This window comes from Bos grunniens, chromosome 4, assembly GCF_055505025.1.
Source record: "Bos grunniens cultivar Pamir isolate PY7600 chromosome 4, Bosgru_T2T1.0, whole genome shotgun sequence".
Taxonomy (NCBI): Eukaryota; Metazoa; Chordata; class Mammalia; order Artiodactyla; family Bovidae; genus Bos; species Bos grunniens.
The window spans coordinates 51,517,369-51,530,613 of NC_141168.1; the positions used below are offsets into that span (position 1 = coordinate 51,517,369).

At 36.0% G+C, this 13,245-nt stretch overlaps 2 long non-coding RNA genes across 2 annotated transcripts in view; one reads left to right on the forward strand and one right to left on the reverse strand.

Annotated features, from left to right (window-relative positions):
* The window catches only part of LOC147374133 (uncharacterized), a 56,600-nt gene extending 44,956 nt beyond the window's left edge, over window positions 1-11,644 (forward strand). The window contains exon 3 of the long non-coding RNA XR_015162473.1: window positions 5,906-11,644. This is a non-coding gene — a long non-coding RNA (uncharacterized LOC147374133). The remainder of the gene's footprint in view (window positions 1-5,905) is intronic.
* LOC147374134 (uncharacterized) overlaps window positions 1-13,245 on the reverse strand; it is a 109,296-nt gene that overhangs the window by 30,465 nt on the left and 65,586 nt on the right. The window contains exon 2 of the long non-coding RNA XR_015162474.1: window positions 1-13,245. This exon is cut by the window's left edge and continues 30,465 nt beyond it; it is cut by the window's right edge and continues 63,440 nt beyond it. This is a non-coding gene — a long non-coding RNA (uncharacterized LOC147374134).

Genomic DNA, 13,245 nt, shown 5'->3' on the forward strand with positions numbered 1-13,245 from the left:
GTTATTCCTGTTGGTGGGTGGTCTTCTTCCAGAAGCCACAGATGGCTGAGCCACACCCCAGGAGTTTCTGATACAGGAAGTCTGGAAAATTTGCACCTTGAACAAGTTTCCAGGTAATGCTGATGCTCTGGTCCAGGGACCACACTTAGTGAACCACATCCCCTGACCTAGGGGATGAAAAATGGAGTGTGATTTGTAGCAAAGGAAAAAGAAAAACAGCAGCTTTTTAAATGTAGTTGGCTTCATCCCTATTCTGGCTTTGTTCATTATTCTCAATATGCTCCCCCATTCATTAAAGTGTCCTAGGTCATTTGTTCATGGAAGGATCCCCTTTTTTCTCGATAGTCTGGAGCTCCTTGTGGAAGAGTAATTGATTTATAGTCTGTAGTCTATGAGGAGCTAAAGATTTTGCCCCCATGGCTGTTTATAATGTACAAGAGAAAAATCGAGTTCCTAGAGGTGTTAACCCTCTCTGCAATGATATCCAACACTGGAAAGTACAAGGAAGTCCTGAATAGAAACCCCATACAGTGGCTCTGGAGAACTTGTAACTAATGGGCACTTGTAAATCTAACAGGATTTCCTACTGGTGTGAATGCCTTGGGTAAAATGCTCATTAAACTGTCAGCTCACAGAGAGGTGTTGCTCCTGGGAAGAGGGTCACAGCATCCTGGGGAGGAAAGAAGTCTCCCCAGGCCACCAGGGTCCTTCCCTCCCCTGATCACTCACCACCCACTTCAGACTCCTTCCAAAGCCCTTCAGAGGGTTTTTACAACTCTGTACCAATTCCATCAGTAAATTATTAATTTTCTTCAATCCAAACTATATATTCACTTTGTTGGCTCTTCTTGTTGAAGAAGATCTCTTCTATGGAAATGGAGAATAGCTAACCACTGTCCATGGTAGAACAGTACTTCCATACTTAAAACCAGTTTGTTTCAACCCTGAAAATATTAACGTTTATTTTTACTCAAATAACACTTGCACATCAGGAAAAAAATAACATAGCACAAAATGGTATATAATGAAAACTGAGTTTCCTTCCCATCTCTGGCCCCTGGGCCAACTGCCCAGAATTAACCTCCAACACTTCTTTAGTGTGTACTTACCAGAAGTTTTCCAAACACGTATTTGTGTACACACATACACATTCACACACGTATTTTTAAACTTAATGATACATCTTGGATTCTCTTCACATTAGCACATATACTTCTTTGTAAGAATATATTATAAATTATTTAATCAGTTCTTTATTTATGGTATTTTGTCATTTCCAGTTCTAAACTTCCAATGTTATAGATGCATCTTTGATTATACTGGCAAATATAAGATTTCCTAAAGCAGAGTTGCTGGGTCAAACGTTTTATGTATTTTTCATTTTGGCAGATTTGGTAGAGGTTACACCAATTTTTACTCCCTTCAACAATGTTCAAAAGTTCCAGTATTTTGCTGTATACTAAACAATGTGTTAACAAACTAAATTTTTTTGGCCTGATAGGCAAAAATAATGTAACTTCAGACCTGTAATTCACATCTCTCTCATTGTACTAATATCACTGAACATCTTTGCATATGTATGAGAACTTTGACATTTCTTGTTCTTTGAAGTTTGTTTATGTTCTTTTACCTATTTTTCTATTGGTTGTTGACAGTTTTCCTTTAGCTTTGTTGGTTATCTTTATATATCAGAAATTAGCCTTTGTCATATATGTTGTAAATTCTGTCATGCAAATTTTAAGTCCCCCCCATCTATTATTTCCTTTTTGATTAAAATTTTATTTAGCTCAAGGTGTTTTATGCTATGGAACAATTTCTTATTTTCATAAGAAAAACGTAAGTTAAATGTAATCATGTTTATTGGTGACCCCTGGGTTTTACGTGATGCTTAAAAGAGAAAAGGCTTCCCCGATCCAAGATTAGTTTTTTAAAGTTCTTTATTTTCTTCTAGTAATTTTGTGGTTTAATATTTATTTTAGAATAAGGAGAGAGGTATGGATCCAACTTGATTTTGCTTCCCTGTGGCTTCCTATTGGTTCCAATATGACTTACTGAATAATCTATTTTTAATTTAATGGTATGCAATGTTACTGTGATAATAACCTAAATTCCCATTTGAGCTTGAGAATCTTATTTGTGCAATCTGTATTCATTCCACTGATTTGTATTTCCATTTGCCAGAATCTCATTATAAGAAATAGTACAACTTTATAATGCATTTTAATATCTGGTCAGACTAGTATCTTCCATTATTTTTATTTTCCAGAATTTTCTAGCTATACTTACTTATTCGCTTTTTCATACAAGCTTGAAAATTAGTCTGTCTGAAATTTAATATTATCTTGTTATTTCTATTGAGACTGCATTGAATTTATAGGTTAATTTAGAGAGATATTAAGTCTTCCCACCCAATAAAAGAGTTTACATTTCTACTTAAATTTTCTTTTGTATCCCTTTGTTAAGGTTTTAGTCATCTATAACTTGAATATTTTTGTTAAGTTTATTTTTTTATATTTTTGGTTATTATAAATGGACATTATTTCCTATTTGTTTTCTAATTAATGTGTTTTTTTGTATCTTATTTTCATACCCATCAATTTTATTATATCTATTTGTCTACTATAATTTTGAGTTGAGTATCTTCTGTATATTCCTCAAATAATTTTACTTTACTTACTCTTTTTTAAAAATATTTTCACTTTTTATTTCTTTCTCCTGTTCTACTGAAATGATTAGAATAATGTCAAATTTCAGAGGGGTTAGTGGATACACTGGTCTTCTGATTTGAACAGGAAGGCTTTTAAGGTTTCCTTGATCAATCAATAATGATTCATGCTTTGGTTAATGATCTTGTTATTTTATTAAGATATTTAGGATGCATCCATCAATAATGTTTTGTTAAATCTGCATAAAAATTAGAAATGAATGTCAGGTAATTCCATGACTTTTCAGCATCTATGGAAGTGATTATAATTTTTCTCTTTTGATTTATCAATATGGTGAATGATATATATTAATAGCTTTTTCCACTATTGAATAATAAATAGCCAGCTTTATTCAGTATTTACTGTGTGCCAGACACTGTTCTAAGCACTTTACATGTATTAATTCATTGAATCCTCTCAATACACTATAATGAGAAAACTGTGGCATAGAGAAGTTAAATAATTATGTGTCCAAAGTCCGACACCTGGTGAGTGAGAGCTGGGAACTGAACACAGTCATTTTACTCCTGAATCTATGTTCTCAATAGCTATTCTCAGCAGCCATCTTTTAATTTCTCATTAGGAAGTAGCATCCTCTTGACCTACTGCTGAATTCTGCCTCCTAAAATTTTAGTTTTTTTCCCTTGCTATTAATAGATTAGTTTGGACTATAATTTTTCTTTTTGCATGTGCATGTTATCTTCATCAGGTTTTGGAACTGGTATCTCGCTAGCTTCAAAAATTAATATGGAGGTTTTTCTTCTTTTGCTGTGACCTGAAACAATTTAAGTAGTACTGGAACTGTTTTCTGTAAAGATTTGGTAGAAAGCATTCTTCACGCCTATTAAAGTGTTTGATTTTGTTCCTGAGGGAGGGAATGAATTTTTTATAAAATGTTTTCCTATTTTTCTATGATAATTCATCATTTAGATTTTCTACAACTCCTATGGTAGGTTTTAGTCATTTATATTTTTCTGAAAACCATTCATTTTATCCAGATTTTCAGCCAATTTCAGTAAGTCTGAGCAAAGGAGTATCTCAGAATTGTTAAAAAATTGCATATATCTATCAGTTCCTCACTTACCACTTTCATTTTGCATTGTTTGTTCACTTTTTCCCTTAATTATATTAAACAATAAATTTATTCTTTTGTTTTGTTTTCAGAGAACAAGCTCTTGGATTTATTTGTTGGTCTTTCATTTTATTGTAATTTTCCCCTCTTTATCATTGGTTACTTCTAATTTTGTACAATTTTGTTCCACTTTTTTACTTGACTAGGTTGGCTCATGATTTGTTTTTCTATTTTATTGTTTTCTTTGCTTTATCTTTATTTCTTTCCAGGAACCATCTCTTAGATCTATTTATTAGCTGCACTATTTTTAAAATTAGTTCCTTCTGCTTTTAATATAGGTATATTTTATTTCTTTTTAAAACTTGCTTGCCTGATTGACTGCTTGTGTTTTTTTTATCTTCATTCTTTCCTGTTTAACAATGCTAATAAATAGAACTATGCTATGAGAGGAGATATCTCAAAGGTTCTAATACATAGTTCTTGCATTATCTATTTCCGAGATAGTATGTTTTTTATTTCTTCTTTGGACCAAGAGTTGAGAGGGGTGGTTAAGACTTCTTTTGTCTTTGATTAAAACATTAATTTGCAGCTTAATTGCACTGAGTTCAGAGATTGTGACATACAATATTTCTATTTTTTGAAGTATATTGAGATTTTCCTCTGTGGGTCCAACTTTTAGAAATGTGGCTATTTTTATCAGTTGAATAATAGGCTTATTCTCTGTATTCAAGGTTTAGACATATATAGATGCAGATACACATACACACGTTTGTGTGCTTACACATACATGCACACTGTGGGATTTTCAAAGCCTTACTAACTTGACTGTTTACTTGATCTGGCATGGACTGAGAAAAGTGATTTAGATTATCCCACTGCAATTGCCTTTTTGTATATTTCTATTTTTATTTACTGCAGTTTTTCTTTTATGCATTTTGAAGCAATGCTACTTGCTGCATGAAAATTCACTATATTGTATGATTATCATTACAAAGGGTCTGTTTTTAATATAGTATTGTCCTGAATTTAACGTTGGTTGACACAATCAGTTCTTGCTGTTTTTTTCTTGCACTTGATTTCTACGTCTTTGCTAATCCTTTTACTTTCAACCTTTCCAACCTCATCAATTCCAAGATGTATTTCTTGAATGTGTTATAAGGCTGAGTTATAATTTTTAAACAATTTGAGAGTCTTTTTATTTTAAGTGGAAGAGTTTTCTCATTTATACCTACTAATAAACTCTTTTTGATCTTAATTCTATCATCTTATTTCATGATTCATTATTTTGCTCTTTCTTTTTTATCTTTTCCTATATGGTCTAGGTTTCCTTGCTTTATGTTCTGTGGTGAGTGAATGTATTTGCCTTCTGGTAATTCTGAAGACTGATATTCTGAGTTTTGCTATTCTAATGATACCCTAGTAACTTTTAATAATATACCGAAAACTTCTTGATTTGTCAACTTCAAACAATATATTTTAACAGCACACTGTAAAAATAAGGAAATTAGCAGGACTTCCTCTTGCCCTTCATACCTTCCTGCCTTTAAATATTAACTCCCTTCCCCTATTATAGTACATCACTATCACTAGTTTAGTTCTTCTTGGCACTAATCACAATGTATAATTACCCTATTTATTTATTAATTTAATTGTTTGTTCTTCAGCTCCCCCAGTGGACTATATAATGCTTGAAGCCAATGATTTTTTTATGCTTTTGCGTGATCCAGAAGAGGTGACACAATTACAGAATAAGAGCCAGCATTATAAGAGACCTTTGGGATCACCTCCCCCAACTCGCACTTTACACATGAAGAAACCAAGCCCTCGAGGATGGAGACACTCACCCTATATCATAGAGCTAGTTGTGACAGGAGCTGGGCTTCTGTTCACCCAAGCTTCTTCCAAAATTCCAGGCTCCCTCAAAATGCATCACACAAAGTTTCATTCTAACACCAGGGGAAGGTTCACACTTAATTGCCAAACCAATGTGCAAAATACTTTTTCATTATGTCAATTACTATCACTCAGTGCCTTCTAAATGACATACTTGAAAATAGCTCCATTATAATATGCATTTGAAAAGGACTGCCACTTCATACATCCACGATAACCTCGTAACTATTTACAGATACATTCTGAATCTCTGGACGTGTCTTGACTGAGGAAGCCCGAGAGGAAGACCACCCTCATTCTAAGCTGGGAATCAAGATTGTAATAAGTGACACATTCAAAGACACTTAGAATGGCAAGAATTGATTCCAGAAAAGAATCTCTGTTTCCTGGCAACCAGCTCAGTACTCCCTGAAGGGCACTTTGAAGAAAAGCTCAATCAATGGAAGGGTCAAATGTTTTCTTTTTCAAATGTCCATTTTGCATGTAATGGCTGCTCTGTGCAGACTTTATGGGGTGTTCGCTTGTTCGGGAGAGGTAGGGTCCTTCTGAGTAAACACGTGTGCTATGGGTGAGAAATTACTTCAACTGAGTTTATTGGCATTTCTTAGAGCATATGAGTTCAAAGAAAATTATTACAGGTAAGAGCTCTGTCCATTGAAACACCACTGTATAGATTACATAGTGATATATACGGTCAGAGAGACATCCAAGAAAAGCTCAGTACAGAGCTTGCCAATTCTGAAGATCAACCTTTACAGGGGTTGGTAAATCTTTCTCTTGACCCTAAAGCCACCTGCTCTGCCCTGATTATTTTTTCAATCTGACTGAGATCTCCCTAGTGGAAATGAATGGAATATAGAAAGGGTACTGTAGTCATATAGTCCTTGGTTTGAACCAGGTTTTTGCATGGCCCTGAGAAAGCCACTTAACTTTGCCAAGTTCTGCTTTCTCTAGATGTGGACAGAATGGAATAACACTCTTTTAGAAGGCTGATGTGATACTTTGGTAGGATTACATGAAGGAATCTGCCACTTGGTATGAACTTCACTTGACAGCTTTATTAGTTGTCTAAGATGGACATGGAGGTGTGGACCAAATGGAAAATGGAGGACTAAGTAATGTTGAATTATATTTGTGCTCAGAAGCTTATGTTAGTGTCTCTGTTGGCTCTCAAAACTATATTAAGCATATATATGATAACTCTTTAGGACTTGGAAAGATGGGTTTCCACTGAACAGAAGGAAAAGTGGGGCCACCAAGAAGTACAGTCATAAACCTCAATCTGCATCAGTCACTGGTCAGCTCAATGTATGACACCTCTTACCAGGGGCACTATGGTACCCTGGGGGCTACCTTGTGAGTATGAAGGGGATTCACAGATCCTTGGAGCCTCAGTACCTTAGACAGTTCTCTGTTTCTGACTGATATAACACATTTCCTTAAACTGTCCATTGCCACACTGCAGACATGCATTCCCCTATCCATTGCCATTATTACCTTGTATATGAGTTAGACAGAATAGGTCAGACTTTTAGAAGACAGGCCCGTGAGGCATAACCCCAAACAGAAATAGTTTACATTTCTCTCTCACTCAGCTCAGGTTATGGAGCGCTTATATAGTGTGCTAGACTCTGTGAGTTCTGGATGAGATGGACATGTAGGTGAATCAGACTCAAACTTGTCCAGTGTAGAACTAGAATAACAGAAGACCATGTGGTGTTCACCTTGGCCAAGTTAACCTGGACCTCAGTTTCTTAATGTATATTAAAAAAGGAGGTCTTGGCCAGGTGATTCTCCAAGATCCATTTTACTTTTCTGATTTTTATTTATATATGAAACTTTACGCTAAGTTCCTTAAAACAAAAGAAGCAAAAAATAAACCTTAAAGGATAGAGGGATATAATAAGAAACAGAAACATTTAAAATGATTTTAACATCTTAAATTTCCTCTCTAAAAAAATTTAAACTGAATCAATAATGATGGCTTCATCCAAGAAGCCAATTTTAGCTCATTGTGGAAGGGTCCCAAGGGTCTCAGCTGTCCTTTCCTTCTTTTCTTTTTGCCCCTTCAAAGTTTTCCATGTAGATTTTTTTCCCTTCTCCTGCTGTTGGCTGTTTCCTTCAATGTTGTTTACTGCTGGTGTTAATTCACTTTTATTTGACCCCTCACATCATCCATCAAATTCTCACATGGCCATTATAATATCATTGTTTTAGTTGAGGTCTCAACAGCTTCAATCAATCTATGGCCAAAATTCCTACAACTCTTGCTACTCTTTTTTTCCTTCCTTCCTCATTTGGCTCTAGCTCTTTATGGGTGATATTAGTGTTTCGAGGTCTTCCTCCCATTCATCACCCATATTTCTCCCTACAAAATCTCAGCTTTCAAAAATGAACAGAGTGATAATGCAGTAGACACTATTATGCTAAGAATACTGGGATTTTGCTTATTAAAGAAGTGAGGCTTCAAATCATAATAGATATGAGTTTTTCTTTTTAAAACATTACATTCAATTAGGTTGTGTGTGAGCTAGGCTCACAGCCTATGGTTTATATTGTTATAAGCCACAAATGAAATAAGGATTATAAAACACACTGAAGAGGAAAATGCAGCTTGAGAATATGATACAAGTGTTAATTCAAGACATTTAAAGTTTTTTCTATTAGTCTCTTTATAATTAAAAGCAGAAGCTAAATAAAATTAAAGAATAGGATAAAAGGAGGAGGATGTTTTAAAGAGCCAATTTAAGGTAATTACTGGACAGTCCTAGTTTTGCCCAAAGTCATCTCTACCCATCTGTCCATCTATCCATCCAATAGCTTGGGTACTGGAAGGTCAGGTTGTGCAGTATACAGAAAACAAGTTAGATATTGTCCTTTCTATGGAGCTTTTATTCTAATGTTATTTAGTCACTAAGTCATGTGTGATTCTTTTGTGACCCCAGGACTGTAGCCTGCCAGGCTCTTCTCTCCATGGAATTTTCCAGGCAAGATTACTGAAGTGGGTTGCTATTTCCTTCTCCAGGGGATCCTCCAACCCAGGGATGGAACCAGAGTCTCCTGCATTGTAGGTGGAGTCTTTACTACTGAGCCACCTTGGAAGTCCTTTATTCTAATGTGTGCTTAGTCGCTCAGTCATGTCCAACTCTTTGCGACTCCATGCACTGTAGCCCATCAGGCTCTTCTGTCCAGGGGGATTCTCCAGGCAAGAATACTGGAGTGGGTTGCCATGCCCTCCTCTAGGGATTTTCCCAACCCAGGGATTGAACCCAGATCTCCCACATTACAAGTAGATTCTTTACTATCTGAACTACCAGGGAAGCCCAAGAAGATTGGGCTTCTTCCTAATCTTCGCAACCCAGGAATCGAACCAGAGTCTCCTGCATTGCAGGCAGATTCTTTACTAGCTGAATTACCAGGGTATCACTATTTATTCTATAGTGGAGACCATATTTTTGAAAAGGTTAACATATATATGAACTTAATAATCTCAAAATGTGGTAAATTCTGTGAAAAACAGTGGAGGGAGAGATTGTGGAGAATATTTGGGGAGCTTTTAGGGTACTAACATCTGAGTAGGTGGCATTGAGTGAAGCCGAATGGTGAGAGGGAAGTAATCATGCACATATTTAAATAGAGTGCTCTTTTAAAAAAAAATTATTTTACTGAAGTATAGTTGATTTATAATGTGGTGTTAATTTCTGCTGCAGGACAAAGTGATATATATATATGTGTATATATATCAGAGAAGGCAATGGCACCCCACTCCAGTACTCTTGCCTGGACAATCCCATGGATTGGAGGAGCCTGGTGGGCTGCAGTCCATGGGGTCCCTAAGAGTCAGACACGACTGAGCGACTTCACTTTCACTTTTCACTTTCATGCATTGGAGAAGGAAATGGCAACCCACTCCAGTGTGTATGTATATATACACATATATATTCTTTTTCAGGTTCTTTTCCATAATGATTTGTCACAGGATTGTTAATATGGTTACTTGTGCTATACAGTAGGAACTTGTTTATCCGTTCTGTATATAATAGTTTGTCCCAAACTATCTGCTTGTCCCAAACTCCCAATTTATTTCTCCCCCACCACTACCTCCCCCACTTGGGCAACCACAAGTCTTAAACAGAGAGTACTAAGTGGGAAATATTAATGATCTTTAAAGGGAAAATGAACTTCCACCTCAGAAACTAGTTTTCTGAAAGGGCTTTAAGAAGATGAGGAGAGAAATGACCAGTTAGGAGACAGTTCTGCAAACAAAACTGTAGCTTCCAGAATACAAATCTTTATGCAATAGGAGCGGGCAGGTTCAGCGGTTAGCCAAAGGCAGTTAGCGGTCCCACTCAGCCACTGATTATTATCGTAGTGAGCCCCTCCCCCAAAAGAGCAACCAGCGAGTGACCGTTAGCGGTCCGCCTCAGCCATTGGTCAGCTTTGCAGTAGGCACCGCCCCCTCCTCTTTATAAAAGGAGCCGGAATTCAGCCTGAGGGAAGATGGTTCTCTGAGAGACTAGTCTGCCCTGTGCTCTGTCTGCTAGCTTTGTGGTTACAGTCGTTATTCCTTGCCCCAGCAACCCACCTCCTGATTTATTGGCCTTTCCTGTGGGGAGCAGAGCGAGCTTGGGCTGGGTTATCACTTACAGTGACAGTTTCTAAAGTCAGAGATGACATGAGCCTGACCCCCGGGTAACCTCTGTTCTCATCCTTGTCGCTCCTCAGTCACTCTGACATCTTTGCTGTTCCCTGAACATTTCAGTCCACCTCGGGGCCACCAGACATGCTCTTCCTCTATCTGGAATGCTTTTCCCCCAGAGTCATATTTCTTGCTCTCTCATTCCTTATGAGTCTTTAGTCAAATATCACATTTCTACCGAGGCCTTCTGTGGCCATTCTGTTTAAACGTGAATATCCTGTTCCCACCTAGCTTTATTATTTTTTTCCGTAAAACATCATATTCTGATATACATTTTATTCTTTTTTTTATTGGCCAGCCATCCCTCAACATTCTATGTAGGTTCCATAAAGGTAGGGAATTCTGTCAACTTTGTTTAGTGTTGAATCTCCAGGACCTACCTAGAATAAGGCCTGACATAGAGCTGGTGCTCAATCTCTGTTAAGCAAATGAAATAATAAATGGTCATATTTGAATATATATAATATATAATATGAATGTAATTATATAATTCTATATAATATATAATTCTATATAATATATAATATCAATATATATAATATAGAACTAAATCTATATTATAGTATTAAAATTATTTTACTTCAGGCCAACTATGATAAATAGAACATATCTGTTTATCTCTGTTCCTCCCTGAAATTGCTGTAAAAAAATATAAAAGGCATAAACTCACAAGGGCTAAGAGAACGAGAGGAGACAGTAGCAGAAAGGAAATTTCACCAAAATTTTCATGACAGATAGTCTTATTTTGCCGGGCTGGGAAAGCTGAAACATAAGCCTGAAGGGGAGAAACAAATTAGATAGAAGTTATTTGTGCCACAGTTCCTTAAGTAGGCTCAGGATTGGAGGCATCTTATATCCCCCTGCCCCCCCGCATCTTTCTCAAGAAGCTACTAGAGTATATACACCACCAAACGGGAGAAATTGAGGAAGAAAAACCTAGGCTTGAGGAAATAGGACTCTTAACACAGGAGACAGGTGAAAGAATTTCCAGAATGAGAGTGAAGAGAAGTCCCAGCCTGACAGATGGTCATCAGGCATAGGCAGCAACCAGTCCAGACTATAGGAGCCAGACAAAAGACTTCAAGGTTGACATCTTTAAAAAAGAAGAAACTGAAAGGCAACCTGGTATATTTGAACATACGGAGAGATTTTACAGTTCTATCAGATTTTAAGGAAGGTTCAGTTAGTTTATAGGGACATGGAAAACTAAAAATATGAGAAAAGAAATGATTAACTCTGAGGAAAAAAAGCTATTAAGGAAAAAAAAAAAAGAAATGGAATTATGGTCAACTTAGGTGGCACTAGTGGTTAAGAACCTGCCTGCCAATGCAGGATACATGAGACGCAAGTTCAATCCCTGTTTCGGGAAGATCCCGTGGAGGAGTGCATGGTAACCCACTCCAGTAGTCTTGCCTGGGAAATCCCCATGGACAGAGGAGCCTGGTGGGCTACAGTCCATAGCATTGCAAAGAGTTGGACACAATTGAAACAACTTAGCACATAGTGGCTCAACTGTGAATAATTATTTATTCATCACAATACTACAATTGAGAGGCTGACGGGGAGGGTAAGTCTTTGATGTGTATGGGGAAGTAATCGTATTAAAAAAAAACACAGTATCTTCCATAGTTGGGAGTCAGTAGATATTATCTAAAACTGAAATACCAAAAAATAACAGAAACATATTTAGAAATATGAACAAGAAATGGTTAAAAAACAAGAAGTGGTTAAAAATTGAAAATGACTTCTGGAAAGCAGCATTAACGGTAGGGAAAAGTAGAATAGGAACTGAAATTTTCCTTTACAAACCCTATAAGCCTTGACTTTCTAAGCAATATGTACATGTTATATTTTGATGTAAATAAAAAATAAATAAAAGGAATGTCTGATTTCTTGTTAATCTCAGGAGAAAGATCTTGAAGTAAGACATGTTTATGTTGGAATATCTGTAAATATAGAAGATACAGGAAATATTTGTTAAATGGTAAGTGAATGAATGAATGATGAGAGTTGTCACAAGTTTATTTAAAAGTTGAGAGTATATCACTGGAAGCCAGTGAAATGATGAGAGGCCTTGCATAGAAGACGATTTAAGGAAGCCCAGAAAAGATATGAATTTGTGTACCCCACCACAATGGAGCCCCAGGGTTTCTGCTCAGTTTAACCTATTACACAGTGTAATGCTGGCAAAAATTGCTCGTTTCCATACAGCTGACTTCGCAGATTTAAAAAGTCCTGAATGGGAAATAAATATGCTGCTCTTAATAAATGTCTAGTTAAGGTAGAGTTAATATAGTTAAATGTGAAAGTGTATGAATGATATATTTTAATAGCATTCAGAGCACATTTCAGCATCAAGATAAATGCAAACTTGAAAAAAAAAACTCTAACATCCTCTAAACACATTGCCTTATCATAGCAAATGATAAATTACTAAAGAAAAATGTTATTCTGCAGTGTTTTGAAGATTAAGTAGAGTATGAGTGAAATTAACATTGTGTATAAGTGAAGCTGTGACTATATCATGTCAGGATGGTAATAAAATTGCAAAGGGGAGAGAATTAGAGTTTTATGCCACAGAAATGGAAGTAGTTTTCATTTTAATTGTTTTTCTTTAAATGGATTGTTTCTGTAATATACTACATTCTTTCCAGTTCACAGATGTTCAGGAGGGATAAAAGAGTTATAAAATATTCTAATGTGAGCTTCTAAAATAGCTTTTTTGGAACAGAAAAAGAACAGCCTAAAGAATTCAGAATTTTTAAAGTACAGTAAAGCATTCATATTGCAAATTTAGTGATTCGCATTTTGTGATATGGGAAAACAAATGGACTTTTAACTTTTATGCCATAACTGGCCTTTTAGTCAAATAAATC